Genomic DNA, 23,869 nt, shown 5'->3' on the forward strand with positions numbered 1-23,869 from the left:
TGCCAACAGGCATTAATCATCAAGTTGTAGTTTTGGTAGATTTTATAAATGTGTGTTATTTCAGACAGAAGAATCTGAGAGATTCAAATAGAACTTTTACTGATCAAAGTTAATGGGCAGCAATTGGCCTTTAAATATTTCCTGATGTTTCCCTTTTCGAAATCAAGCAAAACACACCTTATTTAATAGATGAGCCAAAATCATTTGAAAAATGCCAGTGTGACAGAACTTAAATGCGGTTTGTTCAACATCTGTCCTGTATTTTGATTTCTTTTCATCTGCAATGAAACTACTCGTAGACGAATTGGCAACTTTCGGTGCAATAAAATTATTTAAATGTGCTTCATTTTTTCCCATTCCTTAGTGAAATATTTATTTTTACACTTAGGGTAAAATACAGTTTTTTTTTTTTTTCACATTTTAAAGTATTTGCTTTTCTTAAGGAAATTACATGTAAGGCATTACTATTTTTTAAGGTAGAAATATTCCAAGTGAGTGACAAGTTCAGAGTTGCCTTTAGAAGAGCTTAATAATCATTCTTATTTTCAAAAGCTGTTTCTGATTTATGGTTGTGATTCACTTCATAAGAGAACAGCACAAAAAATTCCATATTTTACTGGTATATTAAAATTCCTTCCCTAAGTTTCCATTTGTTTCTAATGATACAGACTAGGCTGATATTTTGTCTTGGGTACAACCTTGTTACCCTTATTGATGTTAATAGGTGTTAATAGCACCCATCAAGAAGAAATTAGCAGCAATTTGCTATTGCTTTCAAATTTTACCTTCTTACAAATGCCAAAGCTTGTCTATGCAGTGGCAAAACTATTGTGATGAAAAGTGAGAGGTTAGCCAAAGCAATAATTCGGTATCATATAGACCAAAAACTTCCAAACTTGGTTTTGATATAACATAGCTGGATTTTTATTTGTTTACTGACATTATTCACAGTGAACTGTATACAGAGTATCTAAAATAGTGTGCAAATCCATGGAAAAGTACATCTTGAAAGTTCTAGTTTAGAGATGTAGGGGATATAGTTTTTCCATAAGCCCAAACTGAGACAAAAAGAAAATGATGAACTGGGGGTCGATGCAGTCATTAAAATGTCTCATTCTGTTCTTGGCGTAAGGACTTTCCCTTATGTAAAGTAGAGAAGGGAATAAAGATATAATTCAACCAAACATACAAAGCAACAGTAGAAAAATGAAGCTTACAACCTTACAAAAGTTAGTTTTAAGTTATTTTACTTAAGAGTAATATAAAGGTATCAACAAAAGTATAAATCAAAGATCCATTTAACCTCCGTCTTTGAAAACTGTTTACTTGCTCTAGATTTGCACAATATTTTAAAAATAAATTGGTTCTTAAACTTATTTCAGTATTTCATTTTATATTTTGGTAATTCAGACCTGGGGCTGGTCATTGCAAATACTAGTTTCTTTCAAAATAAAAAGCAGAATTATTTCCTGGGAAAAATAAATGTATTGGCATTCTATTTCCAAGAAAACCAAAATTATCTCATCAGGCAGAAATGGTGTGGTAATGCCTAATTTCACACTCTAATGAGCAATGTGGTGCAGTGAGAGACATGGATATTTTAATATATTTAAATTACACGTTTTTAACATTTTAAGATCTCTGATACAGGTAATTTCAAGGAGATTAACGATCTATTGTTTAGCTGGAAGTGTGATTTCCGAACTCCAATTGTTGACATTTGGCCTCATTTTCTTTTAAAAAGTTAACTTTTTTGCCAGCCACCCCTCTGTATAATTTGATTAGTTCACAGTTTTGGCTTATAAGAGATTCTGAATAATGAAACACACTTGTGAGAGGCTTCTAGTAACAGTTTTTGTGTTATCAGAGTATACGTTTCAAATCATTCTGGAGATACTAGCAAATTTTAGGATATCATTTTAAAGTAATTTAGAAATGCCTTAATTGTACTTTAAGAACTAAAACAGTTAATCATTTTAGTTTTAAAAGTCTTGTGTGTCACCTCATTTTGTGACAATTTTTAATAAAAGCAGTCACAATTTAAATTAATTGTGTTGACACTCCGGGGCAGGGCGGGGGGGGGGGGGAGGGCAGGGAATTAAATGGAGAAATTTTGTGGGTTTTGTTTTGTTTTGTTTGTTTTTTGGTACCATTGAAAAATATTTGACATGTTAAGGAACATGAGTGACAGGGAGACGTAATTTTCAAAGGAAATAATATCCCCCCACCCCCCCCACCCCCAGAGAAGGGTTTAAACTTTACTTCCATAGTGTACTTCTGGCTTTCCTATTTCTAAGACTATTTAACGTCCCGCGTATCATTTTACCAAAGGGTCTCCGCGTGCAATGTGATGATGCTAATATGGAAGTCATTTTTTATGAATGACGGTATGGAACTAGAGGTGTTTTTTTTTTTTTTTTCTTCAGCTTCTTTAGCAAAGTATGACTCCGAGTGAATGGAGAAAGAGTTCTCTCTGTTGGGTTTTTATTGAAAGGCAACCTGCAGGCAGAGTGAGGAAAGGCCTTTCGTGTACGATAACATTTCAGTTTAACTTGCTGTTGGTCAGTTCTCCCGCTAGATTTTTTTCCACAGTCAGGGAGACTGTTTCATCAAGATGGATACTAGTCAACTAAAAATAAGGTGTAAGCCTATGTTGAACTTGCTGTCTGTCGGGTGTCAAGTTGTATCACTGAGCTGGCGTTACGGTTGCCATCCTAACTGGTGGTGGTGACGTGGTGGCCTTCACGGGCCTCTGCTCCCAGAGCACCCTCCCTGACTGCAGGGATCAGGGTTGGGAAATAGCAGGAATGCTCCTCATCCTTCTGTCTTCACGTGAAGGGGTTGTATACACCACACTTATCTAGTTAAGTGTGGAGCTCCATTGGAGCATTCTCCCTCTCCTAGTGTGTTGCATAGTTGAGACAGACCAGAGGATTCCTTAGTGTCCGGATTCACATGAATGCCTCACTCCTTTCTTGAGTCTTTGCCATGTAGACTCCTGTCCTAGATCTGTCGTTTAAGTACCTGCTTCTGGTACCCCTTTGTTTTTACCTTTTCTACAAAGAAAAGGCTTGGGATAGGGGTGGCTGGGTGGCTTGGTCGGTTAAGCATCCGACTTCGGCTCAGGTCATGATCTCACGGTCCGTGAGTTGGAGCCCTGCGTCGGGCTCTGTGCTGACAGCTCAGAGCCTGGAGCTCGTTTCAGATTCTGTGTCTCCCTCTCTCTCTGCCCCTCCCCTGTTCATGCTCTGTCTCTCTCTGTCTCAAAAAAATAAATAAACATTAAAAAAAAATTTAAGAAAAGGCTTGGGATAGAAAGTTCCGGTCTCCGTAGAGGCTAGCCTGGGTTTGGTGAGGCAAAGGTTGTGGAAGGCTGCTGAAAACAGTCTCTAAATAATGCTGTGGTTTAAAGGAAGGGAGTTGTAATGATTTTTCTTATAAAGCAAAGAAATTAGTTTGCCCCTTGGTTTCATTCAGTCTTTGAATTTGTAATAATACTTTATGACTCTAACCCTTAGGGTATCATCTGTTAATTATTTTAGTATATAGTATTTATAAATTTGTATTTACCTACGAAAAAAATCTTTCTTCAAAGTATCAACCATGCCAATGCTCAATAGCTTCGATTTCACGTGACGTGTTTTGTAGTGACCTAATGCCTATGTTGCCAAAAGTGTAAAATTTTAGCTAATTCAGAGGTTGATTTTTTTGAGTTGAAAAATATAATTCACCTAGAAAGGGCCTTATTCTCTATAAATAAGCACGAAAGGAACTCTTGTGCCCAGAGTCCAGCTTTTGTGGTGGGTGCTGGAAATTCTGGTTCTCTGCTGCTGCCTGAGAAAGCATCTCATGGGTGCTTCCAGAGAGGACGCTTCGAGAAGAGCTTTGAGCTGTTCTCTGTTTTCAGTCCCTTCCACAAGCCAAGAGCAACTGTATGAAAATGTACGTGCATATCAGTATTATATTCCAAATGTACCCATACACATATACACATACGGCATGTTTTCAGCTCTGTACAGAGGCTTTTGTGCTCTTATTTTCTCCTTATAAATTTGGCAGACATAAAGTATCATATTTTTTTAAACTCCTGGTAACATCTTTCATAGCAACCAGAATATCGCCTTCAACGTTTTGACCATTAAATGACTTAGATTGAATTCTTATCTGTTATCTTAGAATAGAATCAATTTCTATTTCCTTCCCCACGGAAGAGAATAGAGAGTTGACTTTGCCTTCTTTGTCTTTTTTATTTTTGAAAAGGAAGTTCATCTATTTATTTTATTTAAAAAAATTTTTTTTTTTTTAATTTACATCCAAGTTAGTTAGCATGTAATGTGCAATAATGATTTCAGGAGTAGATTCCAGTGATTCATCCCCTACATACAACACCCAGTGCTTATCCCAACAAGTGTCCTCCTTAATGCCCCGTGCCCATTTAGCCCACCCCCCCATCCCCCCCCCCCACACACACACACAACCCCTCCAGCAACCCTCAGTTTGTTCTCCGCAGTTAAGTCTCCTGTGTTTGCCTTCCTGTGTCTTAAGGTAAGTTGTTTGGTCTTGTCCATTTCCTTGGTTAACAAGATTAACAGCAAAAGTCTGAGTTTAGAGGGCAAATTACAGTTTCTGAGTAATAAATGATTATTAGATATAATAAATGAATATTGAATTTAACTCTTTCCTAATTGATGGCTGAAAAGAAGCAATGTCGTATTTTGTTATTATTACTAATGAGTAGTTTTAAGTGTTCTTCCTGTTTCTTCATTTCTTACAAGATTCTATATTTTTCTTTTATGTGAAGTAAGAAATAGATATATAAAAATCTATTCAAGGACTTCGTTAATTGTGAGGTTCATCAGAAGGTTAGTAGTCAAAGTATACAGCTGCTTAACATAATAAAAGATATTTACCTTACACTGACAGCCAACATTGTACTTAGCAGTAAAATAAGAGAGACACATCGTCATTACAAAAGGAAAAAAAAAAATTAAATGCTCTCTGTCAGGGCTATTATTCAGCATTATTTTAGGAATCTGGGGCGCAGTAAGACATGAGCTATAACTAATGAAATGAAAGCGATGGAAATGATTGTTTTTGCAGAAAATTTGATATACATAAAAGCTGAAATAAACTTGAATAGTCTTAGAATTTATAATAAGCTTCAGAAAAGTGAAAGATTATAGAATTAAGTTTAAAAATCAATACTTTTGTATTATAGTCAGACATGCAGAAATTTTAATTATAATTTTACAGTAGCAGAAACTGCAACACCAAAATGAAAACAAAATTAAAAGGAAAAATAATAAGTAACCTGTACAAGAGGCAATTGTAAGAAATCTATGAATAAAACTTCATCTTACTGAGAGATCTAAGGATTTGAATAAAAGATTTTTTTCCCTTTCTTTTTGTAACACGTTTGAACAGTTTTACAAAATTGTCCATTTGAAAGAATAGGCAAAAATACCTAAAATTTTTTTTTGTCAGAAAGTGGTAATAGTAAGCATCCAACTCAACCAAATAGTAAATGTCTTAGAATTCTATAATGATATGAAGATTTGTGTTGGCCTACATTGGCATTGGACTAACCAGGGGGAGAAAAGATCATTCAGACACAGCCCCAACTTCTAGAAAACTTTTGTATGTGTTAAATGAACACACACATATAATAAGATAAGGAATCGGTGTCAATTCATTAAGAAAAAACATAAAGAAATAGCTCAGTAGAAGAAATGAGCAAAGAACATGGGACAGACTGTTCACAAGAGGAAAACATTCAAATTGTCCACACACATGAAGGAAAGATGTTAGATTTCACTTTTGGTGATCAGAAATGTCAGAGAGTAAGTGGTCAGCCCCTGCCCATTACACCAGCAAAGATTTAAAATCAGTGATGTGGTCTACAGTGCAGTAAGATAAACAACTTGTGTCCACTGCTGATAAGGATGTGGATTGGTACGAGTTTTCAGGAAAGCAGTTTGATAATATGTATTCAGGAGCTTAATGTGCTGATTTTTTTACTCAGTAATTCCACTTTTCACTTCTATTCTGAGAAAAGAGAATTGTAGACAGATAACTGATAACATAGTGATAAGCGGTCATTGACCTTGTCCTAAATACTTTACATACATTATTCCACTTAATACCCTGAGGTTTCTATGATAAAAAGCACTATCATTATCTCCACTTTGTGGAGGAGCCTAGCAAATCTTGGAGGATTAAACTAAAATTTGTCTAAGCTCATACAGCTACTGAATGACAGACGCTAACTCAAGACAGGTACTTTCTAGAAGTTCTCTCCGCCCACACTATATCTCCCCATGGCCTTTTTTTTTTTTTTTAACTCTGAAATACAGAAATGTTTTAAATACCCATAAATAAAGAATGAAATAAATTATAGCACATCCTCATTGGAGATTGTTTTAAGACTATATTAAATGGAAAATATTCATGATCCATTTCAAGTATAAAATATAGGCTATATAGTACAGGGTAACTTAATGTTTGAAAGTATGCCCTATTATCTGAAAAGGTTATAGACTGGATGATTCCAGTGATTTAACATTCTAGAAAAGGCAAAACTATGGAGACAGTAAAAAAGTTCAGTTGGTCGCCATGGGTTAGAGGGAGGGAGGGATGAATAGAGGGAGTTCAGAGGAATTTTTAGGTAGTGAAACTGTCGTGTGTGATGCTGCAATGGTGGATACCCAACATCGTACTTTTGTCAAAACCCACAGGATGCACAACACCAAGAGTGGGCTCTTTTTTTTTTTTTTAATATGAAATTTATTGTCAAATTGGTTTCCATACAACACCCAGTGCTCATCCCAAAAGGTGCCCTCCTCAATACCCATCACCTACCTCATCTCCCTCCCTATCCCCATCAACCCTCAGTTCTCAGTTTTTAAGAGTCCAAGAGTGAGCTCTAATGTCAATGATGGACTATGGGCGATAATGATGTGTCAGTTTGGATTCATTTGATCATCACAGATGTAACGCTCTAAGATGTCCGTAGTAGGGGAGGTTGTGCATGCACGTAGACAAGGTACACAGGGAAAATCTCTCTGCTTTCTGTTCAGTTTTTTTTTGTAGGTCTATTGCTTCTCTAGAAAACAAAGTTTAACTTTTTAAAAAAGATTGTGGCATATTGAAAAAAAACTGGAGGGAAATATATTTTTTAAATATGTTATGACATAAAATTTAAAAATAAGTCTACAAAATAAATCATACTACTGTTTTTAATGTATATGGTATTAAAAACTAGCTAGAGGTAAATATATTAAAAAGTTGCCAGTCTGGATAATGGGTTTACAAATGCTGTTTCTCTGGGACGCCTGGGTGGCCCAGTCAGTTAAGTGTCTGACTTCGGCTCAGGTCATAATCTCACAGTTCGTGAATTCGGGCCCCGTGTCGGGCTCAGTGATGACAGCTCAGAGCCTGAAGCCTGCTTCAGATTCTGTGTCTCCCTCTTTTTCTGACCCTCCCCTGCTTGCACTCTGTCCCCCTCTCTGTCTCAAAAATGAATAAACATTAAACACACACACACAAATGCTGTTTCTCTGTAATGCTCCAGAACTGAGATGCTCATAGCATTTTGTAATCTCTCTATATCTTGTGGCTGCTGCCTTTATTCAGTAGTTAATACATATTTATTGGGCAACTATTAAGTTCCAGGCATAGTGTTCTAGATGCTGAGAATACAGTGATGATTGAGTTAAGGTTTTTCTCATGGAATTGGCACTCCGTAGAGGAAGTAGGAGATAAACACTATGTAAATAAAATAATGTCATGTAGAAATAAATATGAAGAAAATGAAACAGTAATTGGATAAGGGATGGATCAGCTGAGGTGGGGCATCTTTAGCTGAGATGTTCAGGAAGAGGTATCCCTGAGGAAAGGACATTTGTGAAGAAACCAGGAAGTTGGGAGGGAAGCAGCTACAACTACAGAAAAGCATTCTGGGAAGTCAGCGGCAAGTGCAAAGGCCCTGAGGTGGAAATGTGTTTCACTCCTTCAAGAAATAAACAAGACCATCATGGCTGCAACAGAGTGAATGGGGGGACAGTGACAGAGTCCAGATCATGAAGGACCTTGTAGACTGTGGTGAGAAAGTTGGATGATTTTTCTAATTGTAGTTGAAAGCCATTGGAGAGTTTTAAACATGGGCATGTTAAAATGTTTATATTCTTAAAAGCTCAGTCTGATTAGCATATGAGGAAAGGCAAGACTGGAACCAACGCGACCAATTAGGAGACCGTTGAGCCAGCCAGATAGCCTTGGGCTGAGATGGCGGCAGTTCTGGACATGGTGAGAAGTTGCAGGATTTACAGTATAATTTAGTGGAAACACTGACAGGATTTGATTAAGGGATCAGAGGTTGGAGGAGAAGGAAAGCTGAATGAAGGATGACCACTAGGTTTTGACCTGAGCAACCAGATGGGTGGTAGATTATCTGAGGTGAGAAGGAGTGGGTTTGGGGTGGTGAGGGTGGGGAAGGAGTTGTACTCAAAAATTCTGCGTTGAGCATATTAATTTGAAATACATATTCAACATCCAAGTCAAGAAATTATGTACCTATAGGTTTGAATCTCAGAGGAGAGAAGCAAATTTAAGGATATCATTTTATTTAAAACAAATTTTTTTTACATTTATTTATTTTTGAGAGAGTGAGACATCAAGTGAGAGTGGGAAAGGGGCAGAGAGAAAGGGAGACAGGATCAGAAGCAGTCTCCAGGCTCTGAGCTGTCAGCACAGAGCCCGATGGTGGGCTCGAACCCACAGACCGTGAGATCATGACCTGAGCTGAAGTTGGATGCTCAACGGACTGAGCCACCCAGGCCCCCCTTGAGGATATCATTTTAAAAGTCATAAAGACCTCTTCTATGGTAAAGAGTGCCAATTGAGAAGAGGGCCTAAGATTGAGTATTAGACACTCTAATAATCAGAAACAGGACCAAGGAAAAAGAACTTTCAAGAGATGTGTTAAGCAATAGACAGTGAAGAGGGTGGAAAAGTATGGGGTATCACAGCAACGTAGCAGATGGCATTTCAGGAGCAAGGGATGATGTGCTGTGTCCCAACTGTCACCAAAGTTGAGTAAGACGAGAACAGAGCAGTAGCTTTTGGATTTGGCAAGAATCTTGGCGGTTAATGACTCTGATAAGCACCATTTCAATGAAGCAGGAAGACAATTGGAGCGGTTTGAGGAGAAGACCAGGGTTGACAAAGTGAAGTCAGGAAGGATTGAGTGTGTACAGTGACAGGTTGTAGAGAGATGGGTTGGTGTATGGAGGGGATCAGAGGATCAAGGGAGGTTGTGGAGTTTTTCCACGGAAGATGTTTAGACATGTTGGGCCTCGGTGGGAATAATTCAGTGGAAGAGAAAAGATGTATGGTAGCAAAGAGAGAGAAACTGTGAGAGTGAAGTCCTTGGGTAGCAAGGGAAGATGGGTGGCATCCGGAACACAAGATAAGAAGAAAGGCAGAATTGGCAGCTTCAGATGCGGGCAGGCAACTGGGGTTCCGTAGTGCTAAGAGGAAGCTGTTCTCACTGGAACAACACCTGCCACTCTATTACTACCGTTTCCTGTCTGCTGCTATTTGTCCCCAACTAGGGAGTCCCTTAAGGGCAGAGACCATGATTTGTCCGCCTGCATCCTAAGTTTCTAGCACAGGACTTGGTGCATGGAAGGCTCTCATATGTTTTTTTAGTTTTTTCCAAAACTTTCGAATTAAATAGTCTACAATGAGCCCACCTGCTTTTATGTTTAGCAAAAGTTAACTTTTTACAAGTAAATGATTTATCACAACCTTGAAAACAATTTAGATTGTCCAAGATGTTAAATTTTGATGCCCCTTCCTTAAAGTCATATCTTCAAAGTTCTTAATGCCAAAATACAATATACATGGAAGAGGTATGTTATAAATCATATACAGTGTGCTTCCAGTTTAAGGTTTAAAAAAATAAAAGGTATTTACATAAACAAAAAAAAAAGATACAGGGTTTGCTACATTAAAAATGTTACAGACGCGCCCGAGTGGCTCAGTCGGTTAAGCATTTGGCTCTCGACTTCGGCCCAGGTCACCATCTCCTGGTTTGTGAGTTAAATTCCCACATCAGGGTCAGTGCTAATAGTGCAAAGCCTGCTTGGGATTCTCTTCCCCTGCCCCACTTGTGCTCTCTTTCTCTCTCAAAATAAATAAATAAACTTTGAGAAAAAAAGTACAAAAATATTTTCTACAATAAAAAAAGACTTATTTCCAAGTAGTTGTCTAATACCATCTGCCACCAATACAACAATATGTTTTATTTATGTTTTTATTTTCGATAGTTAATATTTCTTATAATTAGCCGATTACGGACTATAGTCAATCAATGACTCAGCTATTCCACCTTGACTCAAAGCCCCGTATTTATGCGATTTGTTCTCTTACGGTGCTAGAGATAGCAGAACTTGAACTCATGAATTCATGCATTCGTTGAGGAACCCCTCTGTGCCTTAATTTCCTGTCTCTAAAATTGAATGATGATAGTACACACCTCACAGGGTCCTTGTGAGGATTCCCTACTTCTGTATCATTAAGGGCACAGAACTAGCACCCGCCCACAGGAAGCAGTTGAAGAAATCTAGGCTATTACTGTTTACGGGTATCTTCTACGTGTCAAACCCGAGACAGTAGGGCTATGGAGGAAGAAGAGGGAGTGACTTCAGGAGGGGTTAGGGAGTGAAGGAAAAGAGACAGTAGCTGGTTTGCTGCCATAATCCCCATGCAGAATTCCAACACTAATCACACCAGAGACGATGACGACAACAACAACGAATCTGCCAGTGTTTAATTTGCAAATGCAGCTGGTTCCAAGCACATCCAAGTACTTCTCTTGCCCTTTCTTCATTCGTAGCCTCCTCCCACCCCCAGGTCCACGAGAGGAGATTCACTGCTGGCAGTTAAATAGCTACTGTCTCTGGCTTCTGTCATGCTGTGCCGCTCCTTTGTAGAAGACGAGGATGCTGGCTTTGTGTCAAAAAGACGCGTGTTTCTTTGCTCGTGCTGATCAGTTTTCCTTTCCTTGTCCAATTCCGGATCGTGGAAGGATTGAAGGATGGCTCATGGAACTTTCTGGTAGTCCACAGTGTGGAGCAGAGCCTTGCCTTGTTTGAAGTCTCCTCACCAGGCAGAGCAAGCCTGTCCCTGGGTACGTCCCCATGGTGGCAGTGGGGATGCACTGTTGGGCTCTGGGTTCTGGTCCTCCCTTGGTCAAGTAAGAAAGACAGGAGAGCAGCAAGCTTCAGGGAAACTCCTCCCGTCAGTAAAAAAAAAAAAAAAAAAAGCATTGACTTTGATTCTCCCTCAACACTGTGAACTCCATCTTATCATCTCCAGTTTATATATGTGGGAAATTGAACTGAAGTGATTTTTGCCCAGAGCCACTTTGGTAAAGCCAAGGTGGAAGCCAGGGTTTCCTGCCACAGCTGTCATTGCACTAAAACCTGTCTAGCTGTGTCTCCTAAGCTGACCGTTGCTCTTTAGCAACATAAAGGAGGTAGAGTATCCCGGTGCTGTCACACCTTGATGTGATATGGCAGAGCGCAATAATGGCATTTTCTCTAATGTATTCTTTACATTTTTTTAATATTATTTATTTTTGAGAGAGAGAGAGACAGAGCACGGGTTGGGGAGGGGCAGAGAGAGAAGGGGACACAGAATCGAAACAGACTCTCGGCTCTGAGCTGTCAGCACGGAGCCCAAGGCGGGGCCCGAACTCGGGAACAGTGAGATCATGACCTGAGCTGAAGTCGGACGCTTTTAACCGACTGAGGCACCCAGGCGCCCCCTGTTCTTTGAAAGCTTTGTTTTTCACTGTCTTCCAAACAGTAGTTACTCAAGCAACCTAACATCTGCTTTGCAAAAGTTGGAAGATAGGGAGGTAGATAAATACACAGGCAGTGGACAGATCTTTGCTTGTAAATTCCTACTGTTAAATAGACAAATATTTTCGCTGCCCCTATATTACAAAGGAGAGCTGATATGCTGTAAATATACTCCTGCTTATGCCATTCTGGACACTATACAAGGCATAGAAGAGAAGAGATGAAATATATCACTGCCCTCGAGGAGCCCAGATGCCATGTGGAGACAGAAATCAAAAGCACGATTTTATCACAGAATGATATTCCCGGTGATGGGGATATGTAAGGATATTACTAGAGTCCAAAGGCAGGATGGTTCACCCAGATTGAGGGCAAGGTGCCAGGGCTGTGTGTGTCAGAAAAATGGTTGCCCAAGGAAGTGATCTTTGACATGAGAGCATGTGGCATTTAGGCACTTAGTTCGAGTAGGTATAAAGCACAGAGTGCACGCAGGGCGGTTGTGAGGTAAGAGGATAGAAGGGGAGACTAGAGCCAGGTCACGGAAGGTTTTGTACACTCTGCTAAGGAAGCTGGATTTCATATGGAATGCCAGTGGTAACCGTTACAGAATGTTTAGCATTACCATGGGCATGAATGGCATTGCGAGGTCAAGGGCGTCAATCATCTAGGTGGGAGATCACCAGGGTTTGCCTGCGAGAACAGAATACAGGGGCAGATGCAAAAGCTAAGAGTGTAGTTTGGAAAGACTGGGGAATATGTTCAACGTCGCGGGGAGGGAAGCAAGAGTCGTACTTTCTGGCTTGAGTCATCAGATAGAGGTTTAAAACCCCAGGACAGTTAGCTGGCTTTGGCAGGAAGATGCTAAATTCAGTTTTGAGATGTGGGATTTGAAGTGTACAACATCCTGCAAGTGGTCGGCATGCAGGTCTGCAGCTCAGAGAACTGAGCTTGAAGCCATCACCCTTGCAATTGGTTAAGATTTGCCAAGAAGGAATGCACTGAATAAAAAGAGTTGTCTCAGAGGAGCGGTCCCTTTGTGAATTTTTTGTTTGGAAACCCAGAATCCGAATATAGGTTGAAGATTCCTGATTCAGAAAATGGAATGACTCCTGTGAAGCCACAGTGGTGATTCTAGCCAACTGATGGTCAACCTGCCCATGACATAAACGGCCTTCCTGGTTTTGCCATAGCCTCTCTACTCGGAGGACGAAGCTGTGGGGAGGTGGTGTGCTCTGTGGAAAGAGTGAACGCCTCAGAGATGGAGAGACCCCGAGTTCAGTCTTCATTTCCGACCGATGTGTGACCTTCACACAGTCAACCTGACAAGCCTCAGAGATGACCTGGGGGCTTATTAGGAAATGGCAGAATCTAGAGCTCCAGCCCAGTGCCTGCCATTTGTTGGACCTCAGTCAACAGGAGGACCACCCCTTCCTGAGTAGAAATACCCCGTCAGCTTGCCCGCAGTTGGCCGGATGACTGTCAGTCTATTTAAAAACTCCCGTGAAATCGACCTGTTGGTGTCACACAAGACAGGCTTTTCGTGCAGATTCTTGATTTTGACAGGTGCTTACTAATCTTCAATCTGGGGGAAGAGTCACTGTTTTGTGAAGTCTGATTTTACTCATTTACTTGCATAGGAAGTTTGTTTAGTACAGAGAGGAATTCCTTTTTTTAGATTGACTAATGCAAGAGAAAGCCTGTAACTTCAACTTCCCCAAAATGTGTCTAAGTTGCAGTCCCTGGGGACTTCTCCTGTTTCAGTGCAGTTACAATGGAGCCTCTATGCGAACAGCATTTCTAAGGAAACGCTTTCTAAATCCTGGATTCTTCTCACTGCTAATTGTGTGCTACTCCTTTGTAAGGCAGGTGGAGGGTCAGGGCAGGGGAGAGGATGCCATGTTTTTATCAACATTATTTTGCAGATTTGTTCACCGCCTCAAAAATAATTGAGAATTATCTCCTGGTACTGGCATTTTGTCAGAAAGCTAAAGGGAGCTCTTGTGTGCAAGATATCCCTTCAGTTGGTGGGAATTGTTTGTTTTAAACACATATTACAACCCTACTAGACTTGGAGATCAGCTATATCTGTTAAGCAAAAAATCAGTACCTCGGAAAATTAACAGTTGAAAGATCGTGTTTAGCACGTATGTAGTAAGAACATGTAGGGTTGGGGTAAAACACAAATATTTTCCCTTTTTTAATTTCATTTATGTCTTTTGAGGGAAAGAGTGCAAGTGAGGGAGGGGCAGAGAGAGAGGGAGAGAGAGAATCTCAAGCAGGCTCCCTGCTGTCAGCACAGAGCCCAACTCAAGGCTTGACCTCAGGAACCGTGAGATATGCCCTGAGCCTAAATCAAATCAGATGCTTAACCGACTGAGCCACCCAGACGCCCCGAATATTTTCTCTTTTTAAAGCAGCAATTATAACATTTACTTTCTTTAAACTATACCAAATAATATTTAAATTACAATTGGCAGAAATGAATATTTCATTCTACTTATAATTGCATACCTGTTAAAATGGTCCTAAGCAGAAGCCCCTCCTCATTATTGGCCAAGGTCCTTGCAGCAATTGCCAATAAGGGCTCTCTCCAAATCCAAGAGAATATTTGAAACTTTATATCTGAGGCAAGACACAAATGGATTCTGTAAAACTATTTTTCGTGATAATGGCAAACAAGATGAAGCTATTCCTGTTCTCAAGGAGCTTAGAGTTCAGGGAAGCCCAGAGGAGGGGGGTGGAGTCGAGCACAGGTGCTGCTCAGAAATTTGAGGGTGACTCACACACTGATGGAAAAATTAACAAGGCTCAGCAGAACTGCCTGGGGTGGGCTTTGGAGAAGAGTGATCTAAGCAGCAGTATAGTAAACGAGCCTCTGAGTGATAGAAGTTATCAGTTGAGGAAAATACAGCCTAAGGAGATAAATGAATGTCATAAACTCGTTGACATACACCCTTCACACTGGTCACTCGCTTGAACATTTATTAAGCAATGACTGTGCTATGCGGAAACATGATTTTAGGCGCTTAAAATAGAATTGTAACGAGGACTGACAGTTGTTGCCCCACTGAAGTTAACGGTCCAGAGGGAAAAAAAAAAAAGCTGGAAGTGAGCAGCCCTTGCCTGGTTAAAAGAAATATGAAACACGCATAAAATGGAATATTAGGACAGTTTAAAAAATAACACGGATGATTAATTAATATAAAAATATCTTTATTACATATTGTTGAGTGGAGGGGAAAGAGGCTACAAAACACGTATCTGGTTGTACCTGCTTTTCGGGTGTGTGTCCCCCAATGAAAATCTAAGCCCTGTGGAGAACGGGAGGAACTTTGGACAGTTGAGTCAGTAGGAGGGCAGGAAGGACAGTGGAAGAATTTAACAGCGGTGACTTCTGAAGGATGGAACTGAAGTTTCTTTCTTTTATACACTTTTCTGTTTTGCATGAATTTTCTACACGGGTGTGTGTGATGGTCAGACAAAATAAATTTCATAAAACTACTTTTTAACACTTCTGTGGCATAATGCAGCAACATTAGCACTTATCTTCCGGTTGGGTCATCGATTCTGTCATGACTAATTCTGTCAATCGGGTCGTTGGAAAGGTTTTGTTCCATGTCATCCGTGTGCTTGGTCCACATCAAAAAGAAATAGTCAGAAATAGGGTCCTATTTAGAAAACAGAAAAAGACCCATGAGAAGTTCTCTCTTCCTTCAAAGAGTTTATTATCTGGTGGTATACTTATCTGTCTATTTCCTTATCCATCAAAAGTAGATAGAGCTTTGGGGAGGATTAGAAGTAACACCTAAAACATAGTAGGCTCTCAATAATTGTCCTTACTGTCATTCAGTGGGTTACAGAGCATACATCAGAGGTTGGAAAACATAAAACAAAACAAACAAACAAAAAACAAAAAACCCTAAAAGCTTGACAGAGGAATTAATTGCCTTGGCCAGGAGAGAGAAAGGGGAGGCATGCCAGCAGACGATAGACACAGCTATTGTCTGGGAAAGGGGAGTAGAGGCCCAGCACAGAGTGTGCAGTGGGCTGCAAGGGGTAAACAGGCGGGCATGGCCCTGGATAGCCAAGGTTAAGGTCATTATAGAGGTCCTTGAATGCCCAGCTTCATTGGAATCTATTGTTTCCCGTTTAATTTTTCCCAAGTACGGATTGACCACCTTCTGGCTAAAAGGCAGAGACGGACAGAAACAGAAGTGAAATGTATTACCCACTTCCAAGAAATTGATATTGCATGTTGGAAATTGTATTTTCAGTTAGAGCAAAACCTACGTTGAGAAAAATGTTCTGAAGGTGAAGGTTGAAAACAGAGTCCCAGCAGTATGATGAATTCCATTTCATATTCTCAAAGCTCTGTCAGAATTCTAGTTCCTTCCCTGGGAGAAAATTATAGTGACCCTCCCCTGCACCCACCGCTCTCTCCAGCCCTGTGATGTGTATCGGGCCTTACTGGCAATATGTGTATCTGCTTTACTTTTGAATGCTTGGTGCCTGGTATGATCCCTGGTGTATAAATAGGCAATCAGTCATTAGTTGAATGCGTGACAACCTGAACAAAAGAACAGAGAATTGTGTCCTATATATTTTCTAGAGATATTTCCACAATTAATATATAACATAACATAAATGCTATATTCATGGTATATGATATTTTCCTGAATACAACCAGATTTATAATGAACAACCAAAACATGATTATCTGTTACTTTAAATATTCAGGGAAAAAGAAAGGGCTGGTTTTCTAGGGAGTGAGAGTATGAGTAAGGATGAAAATTTTCCTTAGTTTTCCTTTCAGGCACCTACTCCTCTCCCTCCCGCATTGACACCCAGTGGTTGGGGCATACCAGAGCTCCCCATGCTGGAGGAAACCACAATCAGATAGAACAGTTCACACCAAAGTAATGAGGCTTAAATAATTTAGTCCTAATCTGAAGTCTTTGTCTTAGAAAAGCACATTCAAAAGGAATGATTTCAGGGGGTAGGATTTCAGATCATAATACTTGGAAGAGAGGAGAGAACTTTGGAGTAAGAAAGTGCACTTGAGAGGTCCTCACTTCCCCGTGAGAAGCTAACAGGCAAGTGACATGGAACCTTCCAGTAGCTCACAGAACCCTTTTTTTTTAAGTGCCGCTGTCTGCTTCTGCATACTTTTCTCTCCAGAGTCAGTAATAACTCTATGGCAAAAGAAATCGGCTTGGAAAACTTTTATCAACTTACTAACTAAGGATGTTATTCTGAGCTACACATTCCTCTACATGAAATTGAGTTTTTACTGTTATAAAATTATCAGACCGTATGATGTGTTAAATTATTAAATTGAGCTCTTTTAAACTTTCAAGTTTCACTCCCCACCCTTGCATAAAAGGGTCACTTAAAAAGCCAATTACGTTCAGGTAACTCTTTAAAAGCTGTCCTGATGTGTGGTTTGCAGTTAAATGAAGATGAATTGATAGGTACAGAATGTTGATAAACTGGAACTAATATTTATTGCAAGTATTTAATTTTAAAGTAAAAATTGCGGGGCGCCTAGGTGGCGCAGTCGGTTAAGCGTCCGACTTCAGCCAGGTCACGATCTCGCGGTCCGTGAGTTCGAGCCCCGCGTCAGGCTCTGGGCTGATGGCTCAGAGCCTGGAGCCTGTTTCCGATTCTGTGTCTCCCTCTCTCTCTGCCCCTCCCCCGTTCATGCTCTGTCTCTCTCTGTCCAAAAAATAAATAAACGTTGAAAAAAAAATTAAAGTAAAAATTGCTCCAGAAAAAAAAAAAAACTCCTAAAACATGACCTATTTAATATTACAGCTTGTGTTCCTTGTTTGTGTGTGATCAAAACAGACATATTCTGTGTAAATTAAAACTTGTAGTTAAAGTCTTTGTGAATAAATTAGTGTATGATTCACTTTCCTCAAATGGCAACGAGGACTAAAGAACGTGACTGCAGCAAAGGATAAAAGGGCTCCTAGTTGGAGTATCTTTCCGTGCTTTTGGCAACAAGTTTGCGATAAAAAGAATGATTTTTATGAGAATGTGATTATTCACAGCAAGATGAGGGTTGGTGTCACTATGAAAAATTCTTCTTCAGGAGATGGTCTCAGCAGGAATAATCTAGAAGAAAGGCAACAGGAGTTACAAAGAACACTGTTGCCAGTGACAGATTGTGTTTGCAAAATGATGAGCAAACCCATTGAAAATTGAGAAGCAGCTCAGCAGTAAATCAAAGGCTTATTCGTAAGAGAAGTTCTGACTCACCATTCAAAAGGATGACACTTATGTTAGATATATGCTGTTTTCTTTTTTTTTAAGTTCTGAAATATTTCGTAGATTAAGTCTGCCTTTAATCTTTTAATACATGAAAAATCACATGAGACAATTAAAAATATGGATGATATTTTTAGGATAAAACTGTATAATGCAGTTTAACATATTATCAGACACTATTGCACAGTGCTATTTTGTATTTGAAGGTGTGCACCCTTTTCACTGGCTCCCACACCAGTTTGTAAAACACCTCAACTTCTGACATTAGCTGAATCATAAATGAAGCTCTTAATTTGGGCCTAAGCTGCTTGTGTATAATATCATGTGGTAGGGGTATAGAACGCGCGGGACATAATAAAAAATGGATCTTGCAGCATTCGATATAAAGTATTCACTGTATCCTTAACTTTTTAAAAAAGTAATTATGTGTTGAAGTCATTAGACCAACTGCCATGGATTCCATAGTTATCAATTAAAGGAACCCATTGATTCCGTGTTGAGCAATTTTAAATTAGCCCGTTTTATTTGTAAAGAGCTTATTTTCAATTCTTTCTGGCTCTTTTCTGGCCTCTCTTTTTCTCATGCTAACATTGAGAGTAAGAATAGAGACACATACATTTTATATAATGATGGGGTAAAGAAGGTAATCATAGAACGAAGGAGCTGCAGGGAGAGTGAAGCTGGCATATCAGATTTATTAACACTGCACCACTCGCTAAGAAGGAACTCTTCATGTGATTCCTGATGATGACATCTTATTTTTAACGAGCACATTTGAAAAGAAATTAATATAGAAAAATATTTAAAAAAAATTTTTTTTAACATTTATTTATTTTTGAGACAGAGAGCATGAACGGGGGAGGGGCAGAGAGAGAGGGAGGCACAGAATCGGAAGCAGGCTCCAGGCTCTGGGCCATCAGCCCAGAGCCCGACGCAGGGCTCGAACTCACGGACCGCGAGATCGTGACCTGAGCTGAAGTCGGACGCTCAACCGACTGAGCCACCCAGGCGCCCCTAGAAAAATATTTTTAAATGTTCTTTTTTTATTTGTTGTTAACCATAAGCTTGAGATTCCTGTAAATTTTTATGTCGTGATCTGAAATATTTAGCATACCTTTGTACGTCTACAAATAACATTACTTGAGTGCTTCATTTTATCTTTTGCCTTAATATGCCATCTTCAAGCACTTTCAGTAAAGGTTTTATTCTCTAAATAGTGTGTGAATATTTATCTAAACAGAACCAGATTGAAATAGTTAATGCTTTCTTACCTTTGTTGAAACTGCTGTAATTCACATCTTGGGTTTCAAATACAAGTACCTAGGTCTCCTAGCAAATGGAAACAGAATTCTAGTAAAATCTATGTCTCATTCTGGTAATCTCTACAAGATACTGTAATATTAAATATATTAAAATACTGTTTTTATAAGTAAGACACAATAGTTAAAAGCAGTGTGTATCTTTACAAGTTGTGCTTTATTATCAAATCTCAAAATTGGATGTTAAAATGCCTTATTAGTTTCCGAGATTTGAAATTTGGTCTCCTCCCCCCCCACCCCCCCGCCCCGCCCCCCCCCCCCCCCCCACTGGCTGCTATTAGTTTTGTCCTCTTGTCAAAACAGATAGAGGGACATTTAGATATTGACTTTTAATATGCATTGGTGCCTATACTATGCTGAGTGCATATTCTAGAGTGAGAATTTAAAGGCGAGTTTGTCTGGATATGTTCTAATTCCTTAATGTAAATTTCCCAAAATTGGCAAACCAAATGAGGTCAATTTCAAAAAAAAACTCCTTCTCCTGTGCCTTAGCCACAGGTAATCTGCACCCTTTTCTTCTGCAAGGAAGTGTTGTGGTGGGAAAGCGAGGGAAATGGGAGGGTCGTGAGGTGTTCCCCAGACAGGCTCGATAGGTCCAGACCACTTGTACACGCGGGACTGAGGGGCTGCGAATAGCACACCACACCCCATTTCCACATGGCCATGCTGCAGGCTCGCATCTAGCCCTTGATGCTGGGCACAAGGGCACAGCAGCACGTAAGCTCTTTATTATGTTGATTTAAAAGTGCAGTGCGGGCTTTGACACACCTTTAGAAAAGCACATTGCAATCATATTATTCCACATCACTAAGTTTAAATACACAGTATGCTGATTGGGCAGCCTCCTTTTTGCAGAGAGAATCGTGCAAGTAAAAACCTGGTTTTTGCAAATTTACTAACTCACGGGCAAAATGCCTAACCCACAGAGACGGACGTACTCCGTGTGATTGTCTGTGAATGAGAAACAGCACTCTTCACATCTCTCCCATCCGTTGGCTTATTCCTGGATCGCCCCTTCCCCCTGAACTTCTGAATCACAGAGAATCTCTAGAGATGATCCATTTAACCTCATTTTTTTCCAAAGAAGTTATAAAAATATCTAGGGAGTCAGGAGTTATTCCCAAAAGCCGCTGTGGAAATCACTCCCTTAAAAGCTCTGTCACTCGAAAACTGGTCACCCTGTAATGCCACCTGTACGCTTTAGATTTTCTGTTAGAAAGAAAGAGGGTAGTGTGGACAGATCCACAAAGGGATGGTTTTCCCCCCTTTTTTCTATCTAAGGTAGTCCTGGTCACTTGTCAAGATAAAACTTTCAGACAGTTTGTGTGTTTGTCTCTAAAGTACTGGAAATCCTTCCCTACTCTGTACAGTTAAATATTTTCGTGTTCAGAAATAAGAGGGAAACTTCGTTCTAGTAACTTGTAGGTGTCTATGGTACCGAGCGAGTATCTATACTGTTCAGTGGGGGAGGTGGGAGCAGTGGCTGTAATTGCCTGATGACAGGAGGGGACAGAGGACCCAAGGATGCTTTCCTCTGCCTTGGCTAACTCCGGCTGGTCTCCATAGGCACGCCAGCGCACAGGCACAATGAAAATAGCCCGTTCTCTCGTATCTCTTTTTTCCTTTCATTTTTCCTTTGTAAAGGAAGGTATTGAAACAATTAGTTGGCAGTCTCGGGTTAGTTTTCTCACGGTAAATTTGGAAAATGGAGTGAATGTCGCCTCGGTCAGCAGAATTTGGGCTTGTATAACTCAACTTCTCCAAAGACGTGTTTGTAACATTTTTACATTGTTCCCTTTCATAATGTGCAGTCTGCCTTAGAGGCTTCTTAGAGTCTATTTATTCAAAGACCGTAGGTTTACTTGGAGTTTATGTGTCTGGTGTCGAGTTCAGAGGTATAGTGCCTCAGCAGGCCGGTTATTACATCACTGTGCTTGGCATAGATAATAAGACCCATTGTAACTGTCTTAATTTTTTTTTATTAATTTTCCTAAACTAACTTGAATGGTATGGTGTTTTTTTACATAATTATGGCACAAGTGAAAGGCTTGGAGGAAAAGTACAACCACTATGGTATCAAAGCAGAATAAATATTTGCAGAAAAATTCTGCCATAACTTAATATTTTGCATATGAGCCCCTGTACAAAATCTGAGTTATTCCTGGGGCTTGGTCCAAAAGAACATGTCTGTGGCCCGACCCTGGTAGGCCAGAGATGATGACGGATCAGAAAAAGGTCAGTTTGAGTTGCAGTGCCAAAAATAATGACAGAAGGGACCAAAAAGGCAGAATAACAGTGCAACCAGAGTTCTGAAAGGGAATGTGCCTTTGCCGCATGGCTGTTGAGATCGTACCCCATGTGGCTTTCTTCATACTCCCAACACCAGGACTGGTGTTTAGCTGCTTCATGTGTTGGCAGTTTTCCCCAGCCATCCATGTGAGCATTTTATAATCCAGCCCCACGAGTGCTTAGATGTCTGCGAGCTGAGGGCCAGTAGTAACTAAAGCTTGCTAATTTTATTTATCTTACTCCTCTGTGAAGCACACGGGCCATGGAACATAAAGGGAAGCCAGGCAAGGGTAAACTCTGGTCCTTTGGTTGGTGGTGTTTATCTGTACGATGATTGTAGAAACCTTTTGTGGAGAACGGAGGTTGCAGACTAACACCTGTGGGCTCAACCCCGTGCCTCTCTGATTGTTACCGTCTGCCTTCATTCACCTCCTCTCCCCTGGTCAGATCCTTGTTCCTGGGCCTCCAGCCTTCTAGCTGTGTCAAAGCCACACTAACACCTACACTCTCACCACCTACTCCCACCCCCTGGCAAAGGCCCAGTTGCCACAGTGGCTCTCCTTCCAGGGTGATTTCAGTCATTTGACGGCCTACTGGTGAGATGAAGGGCCGGAGTTTGTCCCGGGGGACGGAGGACTCCCGTCCGAGCTCCAGGCTGGGAGAGGGGGCCGTGGTGACAGACGCTGGGCACAGTAGGAGTGGGGCAGGAGAAGGGGACGGTAAGTGTTGGAGCCGCAGTCCCTACACTCCAAACAACCGATAGGCCACGAAGGATCCAAATGGTGGCCACCACGAGGAGTGGACAGTGGTCTGTATTGTGTGAAATTGCGGGGCATGGGAAGAGCCGGCGAGTTGGAGGTCAAAGACATAGTGTCTCCGCGCTTACATTATATAACTTCTCTGACTCTTCACTTTTTGCGTCTGTGAAATGAGTTACGCCAGTAAATACTCTTCTATCTTCACCATAAATCAGCAACACTCATTCAACTCAACAAGAAGGATGAATATTTGTGAGGGAGGGAAACCGTGTGCCCGCCCCCGCAAGAACTCTACGGAAATAGAAGAAAGGACTTACTGAAGTAGGTTGCCTTTACTTTGGGGAAGGAGGAATATACTCAAGTGATACAAAGAATCAAACTAGGACATTCTGGTAATCAAGTGTCAACAGATTGTGTCTCCTCTCTGTGCGTTAAGATTTCTGAAAAGGGGCAGGCCAACCTCACATCACTTTAGCAGTAATCCAAGTTTGGTAATTAATGGTAAAGTGTTCCTAGTGAAGGATAGTCACAATTTTGCCTGGCACTGGTCCTGGCTCTTGCTTAGAATTTGTGCTCTGTGCGTGTATATGAAAATTGGTCCAATGAAAATGTTTTTTATAAATTCCTCTACTATTGCCTTGATACGGAGCCTTTACGCACAAATGTGGCTGATTTGGACATCCCTTTGGAAAGCCATGGACAAAAGATGACTCTTTTCCCACCTCTTGATCCCTTGCCAGCTCCCATAGCAATTCTTGAATGTATGGTTTCGAGGGTAACACAAGCCATCTCCAATAGCCTTCCCTTATGGGGACCTGCTTTCTGGCTCCACAAGAGTTTTCTTGCACGTCTGGAACTATTTCCCAGGGAGAGGGGATAACTTGCCCAATAAGTGCCACCTCCCCCCACCCCGCCTCACCGCCACGCACAAGTAGATGTCTGGCCACGCACAAGTAGATGTCTGACATCAACAGTCTGGAATCCCAAAGCTATGTTTTGTTCCTGTTACCCAGCTTCAGTGACTACGAACCATCTCTGGCAAGTTTGCCTTGTATCTCTTTACCTGGTGCTGTCCCTCCCCGAGCTGGGAAAACAGAATTTGAGTTTTCAGACCTCAGAAGCTCTTCTGGACTAAATAGAATTCAGCCATTCAGCAGGGGGATGGAGGTTCCTTTGAATGTTCCTCAAGGCGGTTCTGCAGCATTTGCTACAACTGTAATTTATCATGTGTGTAGTTAATTAACTTCTGTCTTTCCTGCTGAACTGTACGTGCCTTGAGGGCTGGGGCTGATGACTGGATGCTGCTTCCAAAGCCTACTCCTTGCTGTCACCTGCTAGCCCTTGTAACTCTTCCCGCCTGAACTCC

General features: G+C 40.6%; 1 protein-coding gene across 16 annotated transcripts in view; it reads left to right on the top strand.

Annotated features, from left to right (window-relative positions):
• EYA1 (EYA transcriptional coactivator and phosphatase 1) overlaps nt 1-23,869 on the top strand; it is a 173,076-nt gene that overhangs the window by 117,220 nt on the left and 31,987 nt on the right. The gene's annotated exons all lie outside the window — the stretch shown is intronic.

Source organism: Leopardus geoffroyi, chromosome C3, assembly GCF_018350155.1.
Source record: "Leopardus geoffroyi isolate Oge1 chromosome C3, O.geoffroyi_Oge1_pat1.0, whole genome shotgun sequence".
NCBI lineage: Eukaryota > Metazoa > Chordata > Mammalia > Carnivora > Felidae > Leopardus > Leopardus geoffroyi.